Source organism: Grus americana, chromosome 12, assembly GCF_028858705.1.
Source record: "Grus americana isolate bGruAme1 chromosome 12, bGruAme1.mat, whole genome shotgun sequence".
NCBI classification, from domain to species: Eukaryota; Metazoa; Chordata; class Aves; order Gruiformes; family Gruidae; genus Grus; species Grus americana.
The window spans coordinates 6188647-6215961 of record NC_072863.1 but is presented as its reverse complement, the minus strand read 5'-3'; the positions used below and the strand labels follow the sequence as shown (position 1 = coordinate 6215961).

General features: G+C 37.1%; 1 long non-coding RNA gene across 2 annotated transcripts; it reads right to left on the bottom strand.

The window, feature by feature from the left end:
• Positions 1-242: 242 nt before the first annotated feature.
• LOC129211785 (uncharacterized) lies at positions 243-20636 on the bottom strand. Of its 2 annotated transcripts, XR_008578977.1 has the most exons (4): positions 20186-20636; positions 19426-19466; positions 6217-6288; positions 243-3062 (listed from the first exon to the last, which is right to left on the bottom strand). It is a non-coding gene; the product is annotated as an uncharacterized LOC129211785 (long non-coding RNA). The 2 variants fall into 2 exon arrangements; XR_008578978.1 differs by lacking the exon at positions 19426-19466 and having other exon boundaries at positions 2275-3062.
• Positions 20637-27315: the final 6679 nt, after the last annotated feature.

Genomic DNA, 27315 nt, shown 5'->3' with positions numbered 1-27315 from the left:
TTATGTTTTCCTGAGGACTGAATTACATATGCGTTGTGAAGATAGTATGAAGGCTACCATGGTTACCATTGTGCACCCAGCAACTTATTTTATACAGTGCCAATTAATCTGAAGTAATGCTTGAGAGAGAAGAACATTGAATAAGGAATGCTAATGTCTCAGCTGAAAGATGGAAATTAGATAGAAAAGCACAGCTTTTATTGAAGATTGTATGTCAGGGTCAGCATTTACAAATGAATCCACCTGTGAGACTAAAACCAACAGTTCTGTCTTACACAAAAAACCGCATCTCTCTGGGCCTAATCAACACACAGAGCACACTGCTGCTTTATCAAGGATATTCTCTGAATAGGAGTTTTTTCCCTTCTCATGATTTTAGCGCCATATTCCTGCAGTTCAGACTATAATTGGGGATTATTGCCATGTCAGAAGGAGGGTACAGTTTCATGATGCAAAGACGTCTAAACCCAACGCAGGTTCCAGTTGCTAGGGACAAAACTTAGACTCCTGGCCAAAGCCTTCCAGACGGTGAGGACTGAGCACAGTACCGCTCTAACTCTTGCCTGTTCCCAACAGCTCAGTTTTGCTGAAGTTATGTTGCTGACAAGGCTTTTTAGTCAACTTGTACCATCAGTGTGAGGTGTATGGCAAAATTAATGTGCCAGCCATACATAATGTGTGGTTATAATTCTTACATGTCCTTCTTTACATGTCCCCTTTGCATTGGGACACATCATTTTAGCAAACCAACAGAATCCAGTCTGGAGCAATCAGTTCCAGATTCCTCCCCTATTCTGAATACAGAACACTGCTGTTGTAATTTCTAGATGAGAACTTTTTGAGGAAGGGTCAAGTGAAGACATCAGATAAGCTCCTGACAGAATTGCAAATTTCCTGCTTGAATGTTTTCATTAGATTCCCTGTACCCGTTTATATCAACACAGCATAAAAGCATTAGGAATATCTGCAGAAGAGCGCTCTGTAGCGTCATGGCCAGGCCTCTTGATGCTTTTTTTGCTGCCATAGCAGTCTTGTAGAGTTGTGCTGTTGATTCTCGCTGCAGCAGCTGTAAATACCCAGCAACAAAGATCTAACTTGGCCCTAATGAAGCAAATCACTTAAAGTTTGACAATATGAACGTTTTAAAGCTGTTTCAGACAAACATTGAGATGAGTTTAAAAATCCTTTTAATCCTTAAATTGGATTCGTACCATTTTGCAAAAATGTATGTAACATTGAACACCGAACATTTAATCTTTAGAAGAAATTCTATCATTTGTTTTGCTTCACTGAAATGCATGAACAGTTGGATTTAAGTTAACTTAGCTAACTTTATACTGAAACAGATGAGGGAATCCTCATTTCATGCATTCTGCTGGCTGAGCAACATCATGTTCTATGGGGCTGGCAATTTTTGGGAAAAGCTTGATGGTAACAAACAGTTGGGAGGCAGTTACTTCAGCTTCCACAGATGTTCCAGCAGTGAATAGTTGCCCAAGGCAGAAGCTTTGATGCCTAAGTGATGGAATGTTTATCTTAAAAACTAGAAATTAAGCTACTAAAATGCGTAGGCACCTTTTCCAAGCATTCTTCATTAACACAGTTCATTGGCTTATGTGACTTGTAACTATATTATTACTATTTTTCTTTAAAAACGGATTTGCTGTACATAGTAAAGCACTTCAATGAAAGTAAAAGTAAAGCATTTCCAACAAAATTCCTTGATAAAAGAAAATACTGAGTTTCAGTAACTTTTCACTCTTTAGTGATAGTAACTTTTAAACTGATTCTACAACATTCTTAATTCTCTAGTGTTAAGTATGACTGAAGATGCTTAACTCTGCCGAATTAATGACTGGACTCCTTTCACCATATTGTATAACGAACATCTCTCTTGGAATGCTTTGAGATGTAATGTGGTCAGGAGTATCTGTCATCTGGACGTAAATCAGAAATATTTTTTCCCTGCTCACTTTGTACTTTAACAGAGCCTTGAGTTTCAAATACATCTTTTTTTTTGTTTGTTTCTAAGAATGTGGCTTAATCAATATTTTTTGCTGAAGCTTCTAATGAGAAATAATTCTTCACTCAAAGGGTTATAACAGAGAAAAGTTGCAATGATTTATGATAATCAAACATAATTAAGGTACTTACAAAAATGGTTATATATCATGCACACATTTTCTTTTTTACATAAGGAAACTTTCTTATAAGGTATTTTCAGAAGAAATTTCAGGTTACTAGCCAAATATTTTGAAAAATGATTAGCTGCTGATTCAGATCCTATGTATTAATCTTTGTGTTGAACTAAAAGCGCTGCATGGATGTGTAACAAAGAATCAAGGACATTTCTTCGTATCTGTTGAAGTAAGTTCACATTTAATCATCAAGTTCTTGGCAAAAATATTTCTGCAACCTGCGTCAGTGGAATATATATACACGTTTAGACAGGAAGTTTATATAATTATCTCATTATCTAATTTCAATAATAAAATAATTAAGTTGTCTAAATGCCTACCAGTGGAAAACCAATGGAAATATTAGATCTGGAATTATGCATAGAAACATTAGCTTCTCATTCTGATGAAATCTGCATACTCTCTGAACTTTTCTTCCTTGGTGAAATGGTTGCTTTCTATTAGTTTTTGTTATAATGCTTCCAGTTAGTGATTTCATTTTCTATGGGGTTAAAAAAAATGATCACATCAAAACCTTTTGCTGGTTTCTCTTTAGCTCTGGCAGCAGAAACAGTTGACTTGTAAAGAAAACTCTTGTACCTAAGCAAGTAAATATCTGAGGGCTCCAGGTAGGTCAGTTGTTGCCTTTGCTTGTAGGGCTGGAAACGGCAGTTATGGTAGAGACATATTTCAGATACTGATACATCAGGCAAGGTGGATAAGGCGTTTTTCAGAGCATCTGGTTCTTTGGATGGATGGACACACAGATGGAGAAGTTCTGAGTGACTGAACATTACTGAGGTTATTCAGCAAGCTGGCACAAATTTGTTTCTCCGTTAGGAAGCTGCAGTAGAGCTGTAGGCCATTACAACAGAAGACCTGGAACTAAAAGGACAGAAGGTAATAGGGGAATACAAGGAAAACTACATTAATTAATATTATTTTTAGAAGATTAACTTTTAAATGAAAATCTTAAGATAACTAGTTCTGGAGGAAGTTTACACATCAAGAAAAAGCAGGAAATGGTATAAAAGCAAATTATTCCATTTACAATCCAAATCAAGTACATAAAATGGGGGTTTTTTTGCAATTTATGATACTTTTAGAAATTAGGACTTTTATCCTACAAACACAAACCATTATAATGAGACCAGCTAAATTATATTCAAATAAATGAAATGTTGAATTATTTACCTGTTAAATAACACATTGAATTATCCATTTGAAGAAGGGTATCCGTTGCTTCTAATGGTGTTAGCTTATCCCTCCCACCCCTTCTGCTTTACCAATTTATAATTTCCCTGATTTCTGGCAACTTTTGGTTTTGTACTTAAGCTGTATAATTTAGCATAGTAAATAGCTGAGACTGGCAAGTGGTGTATAACTGATAACATATCCAGCAATTTCTTTTATGTTTTGGGGTAATTGTAAGGACAGAATAAAACATTATTTCAACATGTGTAGCAACAGTCACAAAAGTTGATTTTAGTTTTAGATTTTGTCTATAGTCAATAGAAAGAGGATGGTACTCTGTGTCGGCTAGCTTCTACTGAGGATGGAAGGAGCCAAGAACTACCATAACTACAACTTAAAAAGCATTCCCATGAATCTGTTTTGGTATTGTGGGGAAAAAAGTTGGATTTGTGTACTGCCTGCAAGCTCATCACTTCACTGTGGAGTATTTTATACATCCATTCTCCATGAATGATGCTGTTTGTTGTCATGTTTGATTGTTAAGGCTTTCTACAAGGTCTTTTAAGGCATAACTCCATTTGGAATAACTTTAAGGTTATTCTGTCCTTAAGGCGGAAGTAGTAAGACTCTCTCCTATTTTCACTGAAGCGCACGTAATGTAGAGGAAGACAGTGTTACCAGTGAACTAAATTCTTCAGTGTGGAAGAAAAAGAGAGTCCCAGTGAGCAGACTTTTGCTCATTTACTCCCTGCAGAGAAATGACATTTGTTCTCTACAGCATTTTCTCTTGAGAGGACCGGTTATTGGCTTATGTCACAAGCAGTCTGCTGTTCCTCAGTGATATATTCCTTAAGGCATACATGGATCACTTTCAATACTCAGTGATCCAAATTCAACTCTTATCGATTGTATGAATGTGCTGTGGCTGTGAGAACAGAAATTGTTCCTGTGTATGTGTTAAAGTTCATCTGGTTTTCTTTCTGACACAGTGCCGCTAGGTGTTTCTTCCACTGTGTCGTGTGTGTACGTACGTCTATACATATATACGCTTATATGAATAAAAGGCTTCAGCGGCCTTTTACTACTAATTGGCTGGCCCTAATTCTACCCAGCCTCCTGCCACAGATAGACTTGCAGAGTCTGTCTACAGAATCAGAATAGCAGAGACGCCCCTTCTTCCTTTACCCACTGCAGCTTGTTTGAGGGTAAGTAGCCAACAATATATATAAATAATAGACAATATGGCTAACTTTTTTGTTGCTCTGAGGATGATTAAAGCAACCAAATTCAGGACATGTTGAGGGGAAAAAAATTACAATGAGAAAGTGCTGTAAAATTTGATGAAAAGCATATGGTATCTCCCCACATCCCATATATCTCTATTATTGGAGTTCACTGGTGACATTAATTCCTTAATTTTTTTTTTTCTCCTAGAATAAAACCTATATTCTCTCTCCTATGGGGAGTTTTAGTATATTCTGCTCTACTTTGCTTTTTGAAGGAGCCATAGCTGAGATTAACTGTATAAGAATACAGTAAAATAATTAAATGCTCTGGTACCTGTTGGGGTGAGCAAGCCTCATTGACTTGGCTTGGGCCGTGCAGCTGAATGTCAAGAATACATATGGTCTGATACAGTCAGCTAGAAGTCAGCATTGATAGGAACTAGCATTTTTGTTATTAAGGTACTGCTGTATTGCAATATAGTTTTGCCAGGATTGAGTACAAGGGGAAAAAAATTAAAATTTGAAAACAATCTCAGTCAAAGACTGGGGAGATAACCAACTTATGAACTTACTCCAGCTTGGACTCGTGGCTTTTATAGCCTTCCTGGTTAACTACATTAAGCCAACTGTTCTGGTGCTTTACACAGTACATTAAACAACTTAATCATACTGTCCTCTCTTGCATTAATAAATTTAGCATTTGTATTCCTGAAGCAGCTGTTTTCTTCTCTTGCTCTATTTTAGTTCTTCTTTGGAATACAAATTCCAGCTCATTTCCATTTTTTCCAGACCTAACACTTTAAAAGTTTTGTTTTCCTGTTTGTTTTTTTTTTAACCCTCTAGACCAAAAATTGAGTGCTTTGAGGACCACTGCTATATTTTTCCAATAAATATTCCCTTTGTGGTTAAATATTTCCCAGTATTCTTGAACAATCTTCTTGAAGGAGGGTGTTCTTGGACAATACCTTGGAGACAGAAGAGCTTGTTCCTTTTCTTGAATTTTACTCAATCAATTGCTTTCATGCAGCACTAACTGCCATGTTTTCACAGGTAAGTACTCATTCTGGATGCACCTCGGTTTTTACACATCAAAGAATGAGATAGACTGTAGACATAGAACTTTTAAGATGGAGATTAATAGGGTGTATGCTTTGTCCTTCTGACAACCTCAGATCCAAAATATCATGAATTTGGCAGTTTCAAGTTTTGGTCATAGTTGCAGGTACTGATCAATCCCACCCACAGCTGCAGAACTAACTACTGTACAGTGAAGTCTGCTTCTCTTTAAAATCTGAAAAAGATTGCTTAAAGGAGAGAAGTTTAAATCTCAGGCTTAGATCAAACAATTTAAAATTAGTATTGTTTATCAAGACTTTTTTTTAAACTCTGGACTTGTAAAGGCTATCAGGGCTGGTGGTGCACAAGAAGCTGGGAGGTGACACAGCCAAGACAGCTGACTCCAACTGACCAAAGGCCCATACGATATGATGTCATGCTCAGCATTAAAAGCTCGAGGCGAGGATGAGCAAGCAGAGACATTCAGAGTTATGGCATTTGCCTTCCCAAGTAGCTGTTAAGTGTGATGAAGCGTTGCAGAACAGTGGTTTGGGAAGTCTCACCTGATCCATCTGAAAATGGTGCTGCAGGGATCCATGTGACTCCTGTTGTCACCCAAACAGTGGCCAACCATCCTGCGAAAGAGATTGGATTCCACCATGTAAGTGTTACTGTATGCTGAGATGATGATCTGTTTTTTTATTATTATTATTAATTTAAAAAAAATGGTCTTTCTGTGTAGTAAGGGGGAACTGTAGGATGAAGCTGGGGAACCACGTCACAGGTTAGAGATTTGTTTTGCAGTACTCATTTGCTTTAACCTACTACAGAAGTAGACTGCTGACTAGAACTCAAGATTTTGCATTTCTCACATGCACACTACAGTGAATGTTACATGGCAATGGCTGAAAGTGCAGTATATCTTAAAACAAGAGAGAGCAATTTAGAAAGAATTGCTTGTAGCTTTTTATGTTTTAAACACAGCCTTCCTGGGAGTTTTGGATACTATTGTCAGGCCAAAACATCATTTTAACACTGCAGGAATTAACACAACATGTTCTACAAAGACTGAAGGAAGCTGTCTAAAGTTCTAACATTAGTAATGCTTGAGAAAAAACTTCTGCAAACACTGCAGGATACTGCAAATTGCAGCACTGGAATCTATTTTATTTTAGCTGACTAGCATCTAGTGCTTTACTGTTATTTTTCCTCAGATCCTGCCTTTGTGTGCTACACAAAGGAAAGCGTATGTTTTGTTTTATTGCCTTTACTGTGCCAGCAAACATGCAGAATAAGAATGACTGATGTTCTGTGAGATTTCTTATCTTTCATGATATGATTTCTTTAACAACCATTCTTACTCTTCTCCCTACATATTTTTGGTGCTGAATGCAATTCATCACTTCACATCTTTTTTCTTACTGCCATTCTCTGCATTTTCTACTTTTTCTGGCTTAGAGGACAGCAAAGTAGCTGTAACAATCATTGTTAAGAAAAAGAAAGGCAAAAGGAGAACTCTAATTATTGTTAATACAGAACTATTTTATCACAGCAGATATTAATAAACCTTTAATATAAAACTACATTTTCTTTTATCAGGTCATTATCTAGGAAAGCCACGGGTCTGAGGATCTTTCTCCCCTTCAACCCCCCTGCCTTGCCCCCTACTGCCAAAAAAAAAAAAAAAAAAAAAGAGGGGCACATGCCTGAGTAAGTCACAGAGCAGATTGCAGTCTTGTCCAGGAAGGACCATACTTGGAAATGAGGGACTGGTTTGTTATTTTGCTCTGCTTGTTAATTCCTAGTTTCCTGTGCTGAGACTTCCCATAGGATGCCATTTAGCCATAAGGTTTGATGCCAGCTGTTGACTGGACAACTGGAGCACGTCCATCAAGCTTACTTTACAATAAGCCACTTCGTAACCATAATTTCATAGTGTTCATTTGTTGCACTGAATTTTGCTATTGATATAAAGGTGATGGCATTTAAATTGTATTATACTACTTAGGAATCATACTTTAGTAGAACTGAATTGATGTACAGATTGTTATAGAGGGAATGTGACAGTGTTTACATTGAGGAGGTTAAAAAGCCCAACTTCCAATTATAAAGTTGCTTTACTGCCTTAGGAGGTCACTACCTATATAAAGAAGACACAGCAAAGGGTGGCAATGAAAAGGAATGAGTTGAAGTGATTTTTATAGAAGTCACACAGCAGGTCAGCCGTAGAGTGAGGAATAAATTTCAAGTCTCGTGAGTCCCACCGCGATGTCTTTGCAGCAAATTCTGCTGTTCTAGAAATCTCATTACTTACTGAACAGATGAGAAGAATGTAAAAGTTAGGTTATGCACACTGTGCCAGTTGGCAATCACTGTGCTCTCTTTAAAAAAAAAAAACAAAAAAAACCACTATTAAATCCAATTAACCTTCACCTATTCTGATTACAAAAAAATCCAGGAAAGATGAAATGTCACCTGTACTAGCATTTTATGATCTCTTCTGAAATAAAAACATCTGGAAGCTAGAGTTGTGGGAGAGTAGTAAGCACTCACGGGCAGAGACAGCAATAGAAATGTATCAAATACATGGACGGCCTGGGCTGGGACGGATGATGCTGCATGCTTCTCTCAGGTTTCCTACTTCTCAAGATCTGGGGAGTATTGTTCTGTTCTTAATTGGGTAATATTGTCACCGAAACCCGGGAATAAACCTCGTAACACCAATGTAGTGTTAAAAGGCAGGCATTCTTTATTGCAGCGCTGGATGCATGGGGGATAGCTCCACCTAACGTGCATGCCAGGTGATCACCAACACACAGGTTATGTAGGATCAAAACATACATATTGATCGCTTTTCTCAGAAAAGGCAGTCCTATGATAATAATTTATTGGAATTGATTTACATATTCTCCTCCCCATCACGCACGCTCAGTGATTTGAGTCGGTGGTCTTCAAGGGGTCTCTGGTGCTCGCCAGTGGTCGCGCACCCGTGTCCGCTGGGTGACCCTCTTCTTGTGGGCATGCGCAGTATCCTTGTTGTGGGTGCACCTATCCATAACAATTTACTTCATAAGATTAATATTCCCGGGCCTATTGTCCGGTTGGGTAGGGACTGTACATGGAACATAGCAGCATTGTACCTTGCCATGGTCAGTTAGCTTCATTACCTATTACCTTGGTTACAAACTAATTATCTCAAACTGATTCTATAGTTTCTGTTTCACGGCCCCTATCCCACGGTTACAATATTGCCTATTATGATTTTTTTTTTAAACTAGATCTATTCTTTGTTTAAAAAACACCCCATTATATTTTCAAAGCAATTTTTTTATCTTTTCCCAATTTTTTTCCTTCACCACTAGAAGTGGGGTGTTGTGTTTTGTTTAACCAATGCTCAGAGACCAAAAAAGTAACTTGTGATTATATTCTGCAAAGAACTCTTCAAAGTTATAGAAAGTGTTGAAATTGTGTCACTATACAAAAATTACACACAGGCTCACTAAAATGACTTTAAAAATTCAGCTAAAATTATTGTTCCTTTTCACAGACTTACAGCACCTAGTCTAAAGCGCAGTGGATAGAAAAGCTTTCATCATAAGCACACACTTGGGGAAAAGATCTGGCAGACACTAGGTAGATTAAGAGTCTAATACAAGATGTGGAAAAGCTTGTCTAGGTTTCATTAATGCCATCTTCTCACTTTGTCTCTATTCCCTCCCTGAAGGCCAATCTGGAAGTATAGACAGACAACTGCAAAGTAATTTGCAGCCAGCTGACAGTCTGTAGAAAAACATCCTGAATATCTAAAGTTTATAGGGGAAAAAAGAATTTTAAAATCACTTCTACTGCACCACCAAGATCAGAGGACACTTCACAAACAGACGAGGATAAAAATACTCAAAAATGATGACTTTCTTAATTGGAATTGAGACACATAATTTTCTGTCATATGACCCATGTAAGGCTCTTTTTTAAAGAAGAGCTTTCCCATGTACTAGTGTATCTGAAGATCCTTATGGCATTGCTATTCTGACGAATACATTAAACAGCTGGGATAGAAGAACATGCAGAATATTTGTTCTAGTGCAGCTGGAGATGTCCTAACCACACCCACAAAGCATGGATGAAAAGAAACAGTTTTAATAGTTAAAGCACAGTTTAATAGCCAAAGAGGTCTCTGACATTTCCTCTGTGCTTCCCTTTTGAGTATTGTAATGAACTACATTGACAGGTAGGGATGAAAACTGGGTTGCTGTTTTGATAACCCTAATTACTGGTGGTAACAGACATGACCAGTCTACCAGTGTGTTATTTCTTGCTTTGTAATGCTGTCACCTATCTGAAGTGCAGCAGCGTTAAGAAGCTTCAAGAGGAAGATGGCCCACATAGATTTGAGTTGTTAGTTTAAATTCAGGTACTTTCTACATAATAAAACTACACACAAATGTACAGACGTGTAAATTGTTAAAATTTGTCACCAGTAATAGTATAGATGATTATATTTGGCACTTAGTGCAGAACATACCTGTGAAACAGGAATTACCATCTAAATGACTAAAACTCCCACAGAGATGATGGAACATATTTATTAAGTAACTGACAAGCTGATATCAAAGATGATATAACTGTAACTCCAGCTTTGTCAATTTAAAATAACAATACTAGACAAAGATCATACATGAACATAAGCCTTAGCTGTTGTACCGGGTGTATGTTGCAAGGTTTTGGTCGGTAGCTGGGGGGTGCTGCAGGAGAGGTCTCTGTGGCAGGAGGTCAGGGCTGCCGGTGCCAGGGACAGCTGGCTGCAATGGACCCATCACAGGATACAGCTGAGCCCATCAGCAAGGCAGGTGGTGCTCTGGGAAGGCATAAAAAGCCAGAGCAAGAGGAAGGAACAAAAAGAGTAACAGAGGGAACCCCAGTCTTGGAGAAGGAGGTGCTCCATGGTGCTGGAGGAGAAAGCCCTGCTGCAGCCTGTGGAGGACCTTTTGTTGGAGTAGATGAATCTTTCCTGAAGGAACAACGGTCTGTGGAGAATCCATGCTGGAGCCAAGGAAAAAGGTGAGAAGGAAGGAGCCGCAGAGACTGACCTGTGTGTACTGACTATAAACTCCCACCCCACCAGTGCTACTTAGGGGGAGGGTGGTGACAGAAGAGTTGGGGGTGAAGGAGTGAAGTTCAGCCTGAGGAGGGGCAGGGGTGGAAAGGTGTGTTAATATTTGTATTTGTGTTTTCTTACTACCTGAATGAATTTTAATTTGCAATAAATTAAGCTAATTTTCCCCAATTCAAGTCTGTTTTGCCTGCAACAGTAACTGGTAAGTGACCTCCCTGTCTTTATCTTGACCCATGAGCTTTCTGGTGTTCTTCCTGTTTCCACCCTGGTCCTGCTGAGGGGGTGAGCAAGCAGCCGGGTGGGAGTTTGGCCGTTAGGCCGGGCTAACCCACCACAGCCATAGACAATTACTGGTCAAAACTGCATTCCAAGTTAGACTATGAAGGGAATGAAGTGCTAAATGCCTGAAAGTGAGATCTTCCCAGCAAGTAATCACATGGTTATAGCAATCACAAGTTGTTCTAAGTTACTGTAAAAGGAGCTGAAATATTGATTCAGTGGGCCATTAGTACATAAATTCATTCTGTGCCTACATCAAATGCTCATCAAAAGAAAGGCATTAAAAATATAATACAAGTCCTCTCCAAAGAAATGGTGCAACAACAGACACCTCTTCAGGATTGTGTCCACGAGGACAACTGCAGCCCTTTCCACCTGATGGTCCTCAGATTCCAGTGCTGTGAGTCTTTCCCAAGCACTCTGTGTGCAGCGAATTACTGATTTCACTCCCTTCTTACAGTGCACAAATAGCACTACAAAGTATAATAAACAATGTAATTTTTATGTTTCAAATATCTGCATTTGTTTAACTCATTGCAATCATAAATTGCTACTCTTGAGGAATACATTCTGAGGGGCCTAACTAGGCACTTTGAAAAGAAAATGAATTAATAAAGTATTCATAGCTTTTTCCTTTACAGTCCCAGTGCAGTGAAACATAATTCTCCATGGTGTGGCACAGCTGTGTACTTTTCACAGTGATAATGGTGCATGGTAAAAGGTGATGTTTGAAATGCCTACCCACTTGCCTGAAGAGTGGTCTGAGTATTTCCTGAATCATCTAAAAACATCTCATTTCAGTAAGTAGGACACTGAAGCAAGAGTTACAAGATAATAAAACATACTGGGTTTTTTTTTATGGGGGAACGTAGTGAAAGATGTGTTTAATTCAGCTAAAATTAACCATCTAGTTGCTGCCAGTATTAGTAGTAGCTTCTGCCTGAAGAATTATGTGCTATTCTGAATCAAGGAAATTAATGTTGAAATGAAGTAATTTTGACTTGTGTTGGATTAGGCAGATTTAAGATCCAGAAAAATAAATTTCAGATACTCCTCAATTATGAATTGTATGGACAGTTAGACTCTGTATATTGTTCACTGGTCCAAAAAAGGCCAACTCAGCCTCACAATAATCACAATAAAAAACTCTCCAAATCTTTTCTCATTCCATTTTAGTATCTTTAGGCATCCATAGTTATTTATGTCCTACTGTAAAGCCACTCATAAAATAAGTAATCTAAGGAGTACTCATGAGTCAACATATCTAGTAAGGCATAATTCATATCCAGGCCTACTATGTCCAGGAGGAGATATTGTCATATTTAATTTTCTGTTTGGAAAAAAATAGATCAGATTGGAATACAAGGAAATTGGAATTGAAAATTCACAATGAATCAGTGGTCTATTATGTCAGACATTATACAAATGTCATGAGGAAACATGAAAAGAAAAGGTGGTTTGTTTTTGTTGGTGGGTTGGTTTTAGCAAAGAACAGGTATGAAGAACGTGTCCTGGAATAAATTTAGATTGGAAGCTGCTTCTTAACTATCAGACAAGCGAGGAAGTAGAATTACCTCTAAGGAGGATGAGTAAGAGCAAAATTCATCTAAAATGAAATGTATCACTTTATGGAGGGTTTATATGATAGCTGCCTACAGCAGTGAAGCACTGTACTTAGTGATGCAGGAAAACCTTTCAGTCCCTATGTTTGTAATGATTATACAGAAATTCCTCCTCAGCTGTGAGTTAACAAATATGATGTATTGCCAGGCTCCTGAGAAGACTATGTTTATTTTCGTGATGCTTATAGGTATATGCAATGCCTTCTATCTTGAGACTATACTTTTACAAATCTTAAATCTTTCAGATGTTTTTATATATATTATTGGTACATTTTACTGTCCTGCAGTGAATCACACAGCTTGTGTAACATGGAGCTTAAAGCCAAGTGGAGGTTACTGCTCTGAGCTGGTGGTACGGATTCCGCTCTTCCACTACTCCAAGGAAGTTTCATGCCATAGGGAAGGCTGAACCCTGTGAGGTCACTGCTGTCACCAAGTATGACATCTGGATGCCCCACGACAGTGGGAAAAGGTGGCATTCAAAGACAGGGAAAAAGTCAGGATCATGTTCCTTTGTTTACTTAATCAGGTAGAAACTCCTTAACTTTAAAGAAACAAGAAATTAAAAACAGCTCGGTTGTACCAGTTTTTATACGCAGGGCTTCAACCACATAAGGCATGGTGCAAGTTAGAGACTATAAATAGATTTGGACGACAGCTATTGTGTTATTTTTCAGTATTTTTTTCCCAACTGCTAGTAAGGAAGGGATCCAGATATAATTTACTATTTTCTTGTTTCTGTTGTGCTAGGAATTTCTCAACCATACACTATATATATGCACAAACCTGGCATATGAAAGAGATGACTTCTGGTTTTAACACAGGACTTTATATTAAGTCTTTTGTCACAAGTTCTGGAACTAATCAGATGGAAATACTTACTAAGATACCTAATTTCAATATTTTTCAAAGTAAAACAAGAAAATGCGATTTTCCTAACATTGTGTGTGAGCTACGGTGTTAAGAATGCAAATTGAGTGGTTTTCTTAAGCATCAAGCAATTCAACAGACTGACAAAATACGTCTGAGTAATGGAAGTATAGCACAGCTTTAGGTGCTCCTAGTCCCTATATATATACCTGAGGATGTTTTACAAGCAGTGCTTAACCAGCAGGCTAAGAAAGATAATTTCAGGACATATCTTAATTCAGTATGATCTTGAGGAAGGGATAGTATATCAGATGCACTTTTCTAGTGTCATCCCTGAAAGGACTGTATTAGACATTACTAGATGAATTCTCTTCTGTTTTCTCCTATCTCTTCTCATGGGAAGAAAAAGCCACAAACCAGACCACAGGTCTGCCAAATAACTGCTCAAGCAAGTATAAAGCAAGAAAGGCTAGGTGCAGCTATTGTGAACAGAAGGTGAAAGAAGTGACACAGCCGTGAAACTGCTCCTCTGTTATTAGACTGGCATGAAAAGAGATGGACATTTCTGCACATTTGCTCCCAAAATCTAGGGGGCCCAGTGAGAAGTTTAAAATACTAGCATAAATGGACTAGGCTTTAATTAATTATGCCTGCATCTATAGCTCCCAAAGCTTTTCAGTTAAACAAAAAGATCAGAAAAACAAAAGGCTGTTGCTGAAAATAAAACTAAGATTCCAGAAAAATAATGGTTGATCAGTAGTGCTCTAAGGGTTGTGAGTTTGTATGTGTGTAATCATATATACACGCACACACTCATACACTTATGTCTAAAATAAAAGTTAAAGGCAAACTGTTGCTAGTATAGTCGGCCAGGATTTTTTTCCAAGATTAGTTTGATCAGAAAGTGACAATTTATTAAAAGGTTTTAAGAAAAGGTCAGTTTCTGATAAAGCTTCAGAAGGAAAGTTATTTCACGTCCATCATGAGTACCTGATAATGAGAGATCTAGCAGGCTGGTTCTTATGGCATTCATTAAGGGGTGAGAGAAGCAAGATCTTAGGTCTGATTTAGTGACTATTCCTGTCTTCTCCCTCAGAAAACTTCAGGTTAGCAGAAATCCAGAAAGTGAGTAAGAAGACGACACCTTGCAGCAATTCTTCTAGCTCCAGTCATAGTTTTACATGAGGGTAACGCCTCCAAACAGTATCTCCCTCACTTTTTATCACTACCTCAGTTACTTTACAGCAGTTTTATTTTCAATATTGCCTCTTTACCAATGAAAGTGATAATTTTTTTAATGATTAGGGTATTCAATGAAGACAAAGATCACTGAACCCCGAAATAGCCATACACGTAAGTCTTAGGTGGTAGTCTACTTTTATGTTAACCATTCCTCGGTTCATTCTGTCCAAGCAGATCCACTCTGTACATGCTGAAGTTTTGAGACTTGAGTGTTCTCATGTTTTTCTTGTGGAATCAAAAGTAAAATCCATTGCCTCTGTATTTTACTCTAAAAATCCTATTTGTGACTGGCGAGAGCGCAACTATTTCATTAAGAATGCAGTCAAAGTCGAGTGCCAGCAGAGTGACTCATTAGACCACTGCAGCAATGAACTATTCTCTTAGGCAAGAGGCAAATAATAGATTCAGCTATAGATTTTTCTCTTATTTCATCTTTTAGATATTTTTGTTTTCAGAGGGAATCATCTAATGCCTTTACACTGGTAAAAGTCAAAGCAAAAAACTGGTCAAAGAACTTGGTGGTGCTTGAAAGCATCTACTGCAGTTTGCCAGCATCTGAATTTCTCAGGTGTCTCCATATACTTGATTTCTGCCTTTAGCAGCTGTTTTAAGTCAAAGAGACAGACCTTGACTTGTATAAATTAGTGCGGAATTGTAACTCAGTAGCTGGGATACATAGGTGTTCAAATAAACATAACATCCAATTCTGAGGTCATAATTACACTGTACTTAGCTTTCCAATTACAGAACAGCAGCCTCATTTATATGCAGCACAGTTAACAGTACTTCAGCTTTAGCTAGAGACAAGAAGACAATGTCCTTATATAAAAAAATCAGAAAGTCATCCTGCTGAAGAAGCAACAAATTAAACCAAGTTTACAGTATAAACGCCATTTAATCTGAGCATCAGAGGGCCAAATGTTGATAGGGAATACTTTGGGAGATGTCTTAGGATATTACTAGTTTAACAGTAACAAAAAAGTCCACATACAGATGCTGAAAAATATCAAAGACAGTTGTAATTGCATGCTTTCACAAAGGTGTCAAGGAGGTCATAACCATCTGTATTCCTTCTTAAGTGAAGGGCGAAATAAATGCCATGATAAAAGCAGACCCAGTGGCATAGATTATTAGTCTTTGTTGCTACTTCCATACTTAATTAGAATACAAAGCAAGACAAATAACTAAAAGCTATGCTGACAGAGTTATAGAAATTTGTGAAAATGTCAGTGTGAAAACTCACGTAGGTCTCTAGCCATGGTATGAACAATTATCAATTAGTAACATTTTGTGTGAGCGCAAAAACTTTAGTGAGTAGCATCACACAGTTATAGGCAAAAACACTGTCAAAAAGTGCTGGATACCTACTTTCAGGATTTAAAAAATGCTCATAGGCAAAGTAACGGATGGATGCGATTTATTTTTTTAAGATGAGCTTATAAGCTTTTTTAAAATCCTTTACTGTTGCTGGTTCATTCTTTCTCTCCATCCCTCCTGTATGTTGTGGAACTCCCAAACTCAAATACAACACGAAAGAAATGTAAGCGTATGCTTCATGTAACTGAATAGCTGTAAAGGAGTTTAAGGACCTCAACTCATTTTTTGAATACACAGATGATAGAGACATAAAATACATCAAGTCAGACTTTATAACTTTTCTCCTTCTCAAAAAAACCAAGAAAGTCTTTTAGAGTAAAGTGGACTTTGGCTGCAGTGAGGTTTGGCAAGTGTTCCTGACTGCCACAGCACGTTTGTAGCTACACTGACAGCACGGAGTCTCTAAACATCCAGTGTAGCCAGGTTTATCACGTCGTGGTTCTTGATGTTTATAAATTAGTCTTGCTCCTCTCTCGTAAAAATTCTTGTAGCAGAACCAAGTATTCAGCAATTCTATGACAGGAGACGCTATTGTTTTGGAAGCACAACTATTTTTCTTCAAATGATCTTGTTGACAAGAGGAAAACCATGCTGGAGTCACTCAGAATGTTTCCTGCTACATGACAAAAAACCCCACTCTATCACTTGCAATTGTAATATGCTGTGCTTTTGTGGAGGAAAGAACTTTATAAACTGACATCTCTATGCCACCTCATATCTTTATATCTCAAAAATATTAAACTACAGGTCAGTTCTTGAAAGCAATTCCAGATGTGCTGAAAGGCTCAAAAATTAGCTTTTGTCCCAATTTTAACCAATCTTTGGATTGATATCCTTCTCAATTTAAAGGTTTAAAATGCCTCAAACTGTTGGTATAAGTTTTCCATTACAGAGAAGATAAAAATAAAGATCACCATATGTGTTGTATAAGATTTAAGCTCTATCCTTCTGAATTAGATTAAACCAAAATCGTTGTTGCTTTAGTTTTAAGTGCTCTGCTACTGGAGTCATGTTATGAAGCATTACAATTTAAGACCAGAAAGAAAACAGTATTCAATTCTATCTGCTTTCACAAAGAGAAACAGAGAGCAGCAGCATTGCTGTCTTTTAATTTAAAACCCCCAAAACAAAAATGTGTTGAAGCTTTATGCAAGTGTATGACCACCACCAATGACTGAAAAACAACTGAAATTCTTGCCCTCCCCCTTCCAGCAGCCTTCTTACAACCTACAGTCCTTCCCCAAATGTATAGTTGGCAGTTTTACCAGCATGCAGCAAAAAGAAATGCATATGATTCCATAAATAGCAAAAATCCACCCCAAAACATGGCCTTAACACCCCCACCTCCAAATTCCACAGATTTCTGCAGCACAGCTAGAAACCCACATCCCAGCTGCAGCAATCAGTATTCTTACAAAGCTGTACAGAGAGGAGAAGGGAGATGGAGTGATATTTTTTTGCTTTTGAAGCGCAGGACCTCAAATAAAAAGTTAGACATTCTACAGTTTTGTCCCTTTTACATTATTGTAAGTGTATTGTTGTTTTCCAATATTCAAAAGAAAAGCTATTCTAAGCAATACACTTTCCATGGAAAGTACAGCAGGAATACTCTTGAGTATAGATTCTGATTAAACAGTGGTGAGCCTTGCTGTCAGTAGCCTATTTGCTAACCACTCTTCAGAGACAAACAGGGATTTTACATCTGTGCTTTTCTCTAAAAGCTGTTAGTGACATATGAAAAGATTTGATTTGTAAATGTCTAAGGCAATAGACTTCATCTTTATAGCATACAGAGAAAGGAAGCATGAAGCAGTGAATTGCACAGCTGCCTAAAGAACCACATTCTTTTCCAAGATCACCGTTTATCAGACAGATGAAACAGGAATATTTCTGTGAGAATTGTCTCAATAGCAGTACAGAATATATATATACTACCTCCTCAAGCATGTGCAGTTTTAATGACTTTCCACCTGCCAAGAAAATCTGAAGTTCTGCAGACTCCCTTACCCTCCACTACCCCTTTATTTCCTCCTGTTAAGATCTTATAATGCAAACAGTATGCTCTAACTTTATATAGTGGCCTGAATCCACTGCATAAATAATCAATCAATTGTCATCCTTTTTTTTTTAAAGGAAGAATCACTAATCACCCTTTGTTCTTAGTAAGAAATAATAATGATCATTAATCATCCTTTGTTTTTAGGGTGTGAACATCTAAAAACTCATAGATGTGAAGCTTTCAATGTCAGGGAATATGTGATGTGAGCTATGAGGTAAAGGTGAACTACGCCATAATATGCACTAACTCATGATGATTTTTTGGTATCTGCAGATACAAACAACAAAACCTGAGATAAAGAACCACTGGAAAATTATTTATAAACTTGTGTATTTAGACAGTGGTAGCGTGTTCTTAGTAGGACACATCTATTATCAGCTGTGAAGTCTTAAATGGAAAATATTTTAAGGCATTAAGATGTTCTTTAACTCTCTGCAGATGCGTCCAATGTACAGCAATAACGGTGTAGCTACTACTCTTAGAATTCCAAGAAGTTCAGGCATTGGGGTAGGTGGGAACTCTATTTTTAGAAATGGCAAAGGATTTCAATCTAAACTTCAGTGACTCACTTTTATCCTATATTGAAGTCAGTTATAGAAAACAACAAAGGAAATAAAATTATAGACAGAGCAGTGTTAATAATTTAAAAAAAAATATATTTCAGTGACTAACACTGAAAAATGTATAAAACTTTAAACTGAGCTAGACAAAGAAGATAAAATTTTCCTTTAATAAACCTCTCTTAGATATTGATTGCTATTTCTCTTAGAAGAGTTTTGCTAGCTATCTTAAAGAAACTGTCCTTTGAGCATAAAACCAGTAGAGACCAATTAAGAACATCCTCCAGTAACTTACATTGGACAGCCAGAACTAAAATATTTTTAGTGCAGCTTAGGAAGTCAGAGCATTCTGAAAATTGCATACTCTGATCTTTTTACAGATAAATGGGCAGGAGACTCAGAAGAACTAGAATTTATTTGAACAATTGCTTTTTATATCTGGTAATAAAATATGCAAATATAGAAAATCTTTCCCTATCCCATGTTTAAGTTATCTGAAACAACTCTCCATGTATTTCTTTAGATTTTAAGTCAATTTTAATTAAATGTTTCACTTCTCATGAAACCAAGAGAGAGATCTCAAAACTTCAATCAGATATTTGAAGATAAATTTCACAGAAATAAAAAAAATAAACTTGCATACTTACTGTTTCTTCCAAAGAAGCTTTAAGCACCTGTTACCTAGAATCTGTAAAATATGAATCTTAGATATGATATTGCACATAGAGTCCAAATTGTTTGGCAGAGACTCACCTGGTAAGGTGCTAAGAATCAGAAACATTTATTGTTTAAAGCATCCTCCACAATATGTTTGGACAAAAGTGGAAAAGTTTTTGATGGGGTTTTTTTGTTTGGTTGGTTGGGTTTTTTTAAAGCATATCATATGGGTTCCTCAATAAAGTATTTAGGTCTGCTGTTGTTTATAAAGGCTCCAATGTCCATTTCTGTGCTTTGGAGGCTTCATTCAGTCAGTGAATATCATCTGTACTTTATTGTACATTAACACCCATCTCTGGTTACTTTAAAATGTGAACAGGTTTAAGGAACTTACAGTTTGACTCTCACTGAAGAAACACAACTAGACATTGGATGCTAATAATCCAACTTTTTCCGTAGCAGCAGCAGCAAAACAGGTCACCATCTCTCTGGCACGGGTGACGTTGGCAGTCTGATGTTTTTAGCAGCTAATTTGTCTACTATTGTCCAGCTCTAAATCTAGACTCCAGAAGATAATGTGGATAAATTCTTTTTCCTATTTCCAAAACTTGATTCTTTCTACTGTGTTCTTTCCTGATCTTTAGTCTGCCCTTCCTAATCTTTATTCTGTCAACTGCAGTCTGAAAGTCTCCTGGGTCCCTCGCTTCCCCCTCCTGAAACTTCAGAATCCTCTCAGCCCTTTTTACTCACCTTTGTATCTGCAGACCTCTTGAATTCTCAACATTTAACTTCCATTTCTAAAACTTCTGCAGTTACTCTCCTCCATTTTACCCCATTTCTCAAGAGCCCAGTCAACTGCCAGCGCAAAAAAAAATGTTATTTTTTTTCCTATGGTGCTGAAAAGACTTGAGCTATGTCTACACATCACAAAAGGTCCTCTTATCTCACCACTTCTGTTGTGTCAGCAAATGCTATGAAATCTAAGCAAGCTTTCTGTCTCCATCAGGCATTGCTTCATGTCCTTTTCTGCTGTTCAGCTCTAAAACTAATGTTCCCAGACCAAGGTCGCACTAGCTGTTGCTTTTTTTAGGCTTACATCCCTTACACACAGATCCTGCCCTATTATCACATTCATTTCAATCTGTTATTTTTTTCCGCTGCATCAGCAGGGGATTACCAAGAACACAGGCTCCTCACTCTAACCAAGAGCCCTTTCTCTGCACCCCTCCTTCCAGCTCTAAGCATCACGAAGCAGCTGTTGCACTCTAGGATGGCATATTTCCAGTCCTTTCACTTTCCAAAGCGGTGGCAGTTGGTGCAAACTCAGTTAGTCTGAAGAGATAGTTCATTAAGAGTCTGGACATGTAGATGCTGTGTGAGAACAGGCAATATCCAGTCTGCTCAGGCAAAAAAATGTTGCCAAGGGCTTGCCTACAATAACAATATACCTTTCCAAGAATTAAACAAAATTTTTAGTCTTGTGACTTAGTAAATGTGGATAGGTTTTCATAGGGTCAGCAAAGGCATAGTAGTGCTAAAAGCCATCAAATTAAGTTTCTGCACCAAAGTCTAAATTTTCTAAAAAGCAAAGGCTCAAGAGGATGAAGGGAAAATAAAATCCAAACTAAAATACCTAACAAAATAACACTATACTATTTCTTTAGGTTAACTCTGAGACATTTGCAACTTCTTTGGCTGAAATAGTAAAATAAAACAAAACATTAAAGGGAATGTATATCTCTGTGTGTGTATAAAAATCTAGAAAAGCCATTTGGAATGGAAAAATTCACATAGCTGCTTGCCAAAGTTATGAGCTAGTGAGAACGACATGTTATTAAATGTATCAGAAAACCTTAATGATAGCCACGCTGACATCCCCACCTAAAATGTACACACTATCAAGACAGCCAGCAAAAATTCTCTTCCTAATGGGGCTGTGCAAAGTAGTCTAGGTCTTCAGCTTTTGTAAAATGGAACCCCCAAACCATCAAACCCTACACAATCTCTTGTGTGTTTCCATGACAAGCAGCCTTTATTTGCATTATCTTTTCACAGTAAGCTTTTTGCAGCAGAGTCATAACGACCCCCAGGGAAATGCATCAGTTATGCTGTCCTTAGAGAGTACATTTATGCCATATCATTGCTACCTTAAAAGAGGTTGCTTATTGTCCTCAGGAGAACATTTCAGTTGCATTACCCTGGCAGCAGCTGCTTCCAAATGTATTTTCATCCTCAGGAAGAGCTGATGATGATGCTTTGTTGATAAGAAAATCAGAAGAGTTTTCACAAACATTTAAATTCAGCCATACTAGAAATTACTTGTCAGCCTATGAAAGTATATTTGAGAAGCTAAGCATCGTAGGCTTTTTTCTGGGTTCATGGGGGTTTGTGTTAGTGGAAGGAGAAGTAACTGAAAGTTGCTCACAAAAGTGCAAAGAAAAAACCCAGCAACCCAGTGGGGTAAAACTGGGCATCCTAGAGCACTACTTTATCTGTTCCAGATCCACTTAAGAAATCTTAAGAATATCTTGTCCTTTAATCTAAAAAAAAAAAAAAGAAATCAGTGCCAGTCACTCCTGAGATTAAGGTAACTTAATAAACTAAGGTAACTCAGGGCAACCTATTTTATACCTGAGAGGTATTAGACTGAGGAAGGATGGAAATTGAATCTATCCTTCATCCAAGTTGAATTGTGAGTTTCACTCAGCTTTTTAAGATTACGTTTGTTTTTAATCAACTTTATTAAGAAAACAGGGATAAACAACATCAGAAAAGACCAAACCCCAAAATATTCTAGGTTTAAAAACTGAGAAATATTTAAGGGGAGATGAATCTCCCCTGCAAAGCATCATACAAAACATTCGAACAAAAATCCCTCTTTGCACTTTCATTACTAAGGCAGAAAAGAAAAGCAAGTGGGAATGACTCTGTAACCATAGCAACATTTGCCTTTTTTTTTTCTCCAAAGAATTTCTGAGGCACTAGAATTTGGATTCTGCATTCTGAGGATAAAGTTTGTATCAAGGAAAAGAATAGAATAACTTTATTTTGTTGCAGGTCTTTATGACAACTTTTTAAAAGATTTTTTTTTTCTCAACAGAAGTTGCTTCATTTTTTTCTTAAATAAGGTGCAAGACATCGTATGTAACTCTCAGGAGATGGTATTTGGAAATTATTACTATGCACAAAACCATACTAATTTAGAATGGTTAATTATAAGAAATGTGAAATAATGACAGAAAGTGTGGAAAAATAATTATAGTTTCCATATAGTATCAGCTTAATCAGAAAATGTTATTTTTCATAATCATGAATATAGATTTCCTACATACTGTTGCTTGGGTCAAATATGAAAAGCTTTCTCTCTGCCTCTCTTCTCCTTACTGGGCATGTATGATCTCAATTTATATTTATTACAAAGAATTGTATTCACAGTAGTTTACAAGCACAGCCAGTTCTTTTACCAGAACCCCCCCACCCTTCCAGCTTACAATTAATACACATTGTTTATGAGAAGCCGTACCCAGAAATAAAGATGCAGTCACAAAATAACACACAAAATACTTAAAAATATTGAAGATTAAGTACGTTCAAATTCTAAGTATTTTAATCTATGATGAATCTGAACTTATTATTTCAACATTCCTACATAACCAAACAGCTCAGATAAGCCAAGGTCACTGTTAAGGGTTCCAGGAGATGCATTCGATCTCTTTACAATGTACAATGTCTTGACAGATAGAGAGAGAGAGAAGGTGACAGAAAGAGACTTGCTCGTTAAAATAGGTTCTAGTTATCTGAAGAAAGAGTAGTGGAAGGAAAAGGACAGTAGCCAGCAATTGGAAGACACGTTCAACAGCTTACACAACTGCAAATACACAAGTCCTTGCTCAAGTTACTTTATCTACATATTCCATTTCTCTTTGCAAAGTGAAATAGTATCATAATGACACCTACATTACAGTCAGTCAGGCACTCAAGTACCACCAAAATGGCAATCATAAAGCCAGGACAAATACTGCCCTACATCCTGGAGCAGCATCTTGATAAAATCTTGCATCCAGTTTGCTTTTTCTTTATTTTCTTTCTTTAGCATTTCTTGTTAGAGCTCTCAATTAGGGATGTTCTTCCAGGCTTAAGGTGGTCAACTTTATGTGATTTATTACCTAATAAAGGTAAAGCATTAGGATTTTATGTAAATGGTATGTAGCTCCCATGAGGTAGTTATTCTTCAGGCAAAACTGAGCTACCAGTTTTTCTTTTGGATACATGACAAGTTATATATCCTTTAAGGACTAATGTATGCTATACGTAGCAAGATTTATTTGGATTTACATGAAGGTCATATTGGCAACAAGAGAACTAGAATTCCTGAGATATAACATACTTTAATGCATCACGCCAAATGAGGAAAGTATCCTTTCAAATTGTTATGAGAATATATCAGAAGAGAATACATGATAAAACTCTGCATGTAGCTGATATAATTCATTTATCCCGGCAATTTCAAGTGAACTGAATATTTGACTTCAAATGAGCATAATCACGTATGCTGCAGCCACTCACAGAAGCAAAGAGTGTATTTTACTTTGGGATCCTGAGCTGGGCAAAGTGAATGTTGTAAGGCTTGGCCAAATGAGCCCATTGACTATATTAAGGCTTCAACTACATCAGTAAAACGAGGTTACTATCCCTTTTGATCTACTTTAGTGTGTTTCAATTCAAAGCTCACTAATTTACTTCAGGCAAAAAGAGACTATTTAAACTCTTCTGTCCGATTGTGTCCAAGACACATGAGATAGTATTTTGCATGAACTGCTTAATTAGCAGACTGCTGGTGCATGACAGTGTAATCTCCAAAAAGAGGGCAGTGAGAAGCAGCTGCAGCTGATAACCTTTGTTACTTGCAAAATTACCTCTGGAAGATATTCATCCACTGCTTTGCTCCCTGTAAGCACCTACTGGAAACAGAACAAAGATGAAATGAAGTTTTTGAGGAACCTCTACGGAAGATCAAGCTATCTGGCTTTCTGGCAAATCATCTGCCATGTCATCATATGTAAACCCTACTTCACATTGCAATCTCATCCTCATGAGAAGTAACAGCAAAGTTACAGCAACTACTGAACTAGAAAAGGACAGATGTACTGACTGAAATCACTGTCCATGTTTGCTTGTGTGCCTGTTAACAATAGAATTTGGTTTCAGCAGGGTGGTGACAACTCTAGAAACACTGCTGGTGGCGAAAGCAAATGGTCCTCCCGCACATGCCAGTAATTTATGGTGATTTTGCCATCACAGTTTTCCCCAAACCCCACCTCCTACAGTACTTTTCCCAATAGGATCGTCTCTGCACTGCTCTGACAGGACGGACAAAGAACACTTTGCTACTACAACAGAATGGACTGTGTATGGAAGTTTTTTTCAAGACAGAATGCTGATGGCCACTGACTCAGCTCTACTCATTTGCTGGTAACCAAGAAGTTTATGCAGTCTCTTTTGCAACTGCTGCTATTACGTCTGCCCTCAGCCAACAAATTCTGTTTGCATAACGTCCTTGAGATGATAAGTACTCTTTCAATTATGCAACAATGGCAAATTCCATCATATACACATCACATATCAGCTCATTTGTATCAGATCTTCCTTTCCTAAGGTTTATGATTCTTAACCCATTCTGGTAGTTTCTGGTAATAATTTTCTCCCTTTTCCTACTCCATTGATTTTCCATAATGGTAAGCTCTCTTTTTCAAACTCATAAGGCAGCTTCTTGCAAGGAATGTTAGGAAAGGGAATTCCAATGTTTTAATCAAGAAGAGATAAACTCACAATATCATTGTCACTGAACACTTTCAATTTCTGAATTACAGCTTCATGCAGTGTATGTAAGTTACATTTTATTTATATAACAGATGCATGCAAACAGTAATATGCACACAACTCAATACAATAACTTTTTTTCTTGCTCTTCCAACATTTAAAACTTTAATTTTATGCTATGTAGGAAGCCAGGTATATGTATCTGTGACTTTTTTTTTTAAATAAGTCAAGGCTAAGTATAAAGGCAGTTGTTCTGTCACAATGACAAATTTCAGTAACATCTGAGTAACTCAGGGATTTCTCAAGCTTCAAAATCTTAATTTGGCTGAAGACAAAAATTAGTCCAATAGTGGCCTATTTATGAGCTTCTGGAAGTAATTGTTTACACTTGTAAAACATTTAAAAATTATAAACTGTCAAATTACATAAGAAATCCAAAGCACCCAACACTCAGGGAAGATTTTTGCACAAAAGCATCTTTCAAATGCAATTTATAGGAATATTATATAAGTAAACTTACCTGAACCAAGTGATGTATATTTACCACTGAGAACTGAATAATGTAAGTGCCATAACCTGCCAAGATATCAGTTCCACGGCACATGACAGATTTTCAGAATCATCCCCTCGCTTTTTTCAATAGGAACAATTTTATATAAATCACCCACGTAAATCTTCTTAAGTGATGTCTGTATAGCCTCTATGTTGTAATATGTAGAACACTGCATTCAAAAAGACAATCTTTTTGTTGCTGCTGTTGCTGTTGTTTTAATTTTATCTCTCTCCTTAATTTAAAAGAAGAGATGCTAGATAAGAAAAAAATATCACTGTTATTTGTGAAGGAGCTGGCATAAGAGTAAAACTAATAATTCTTAAAATACTATAGAGGGACACCAAAGGCAAAAAAAACCCCAACCCCCCAAAATTCACCATGAATAATATTCAGGAAATAAATTTAGAAGAATCAGGAAAAAAACTCCACAATTGCAATATGACTTATTTGTAATATTTTATTATATGGCAGACATCAGCTAGCAGGCAAGTAACAAAGACAGCATAGAGGACAAGATAAGAGTGCCTTACTTCCCTGCAACGACAGCTCCTTAACTTGTAACAACAGTTATTATGCTCAATTTTAGATCTTAAAGTTGACACTTAAAAATCTATTTCTATCAAATCTCAATTGATTTAATAAACCTTAATCAGATGCATAAGCCTATGCCAAAATATTAAATCATTAATTAAAATAATTCACTGCCTCTAGAAAAGCCACCTACTGTCTTCAAACAACCTGTTATAAAAATACTGCTGACCAGGGAATTACGTCTGCGCATAAGACACAATGCACTGACACAAAGGAACTTAATCACCTATGAGGGCAACAATGCACCAGGTAGTAATTTTTCTACCTTGAATCTCTTTCTTTTTAATCTTTCTTTTTTTTGTGCATGATCCAAACATAAATGACTCAATGACAGGTAGACACAACAAGCTATTAGGTCTATTGTGCTAATTATCTGCAAATTAAACTGTAGTAAACCCAAAGTAAGTCTCCATGCTGGAGTTGTTAAGACCTTCTCTGTCAATAACCTGCATAAAATGAATTATACAATTATACATCAGCACAAACTGTAATGACTACAAATTACAGCAGTAATTGTATTATACAGCAAAGTGATTTGACTCATTGCTTACAAGGCATAATTAATAAGCTGAAATAAGATTATCTCTATATTCCATCTTTAGAGTCGATTTTTCTGCAGAGTAGTTTATTGGGATTTTTCACCCAAAATCTCATTGCTCTGACCGCCAGAAATATTTAATGCATTTTTGGGGGGGTGAAAGTCATGAGCATCACCTTAAATTACTGAGGTAAGTCTGGTAGGGTCTGTAAAGAATCAGGAGGCATCACTACTCCCAGGAGATGAAATAAAGAGATAAACAGAGATAAATAGAAGGCAATCTTGTATAGCAGAGAGCTCTTTATAGGTATCTCTTGATGAGCAAGGGCAGGGAACTGACTAAAGCAGATTACATTTGCATTTCTGTTAGGTGACAGT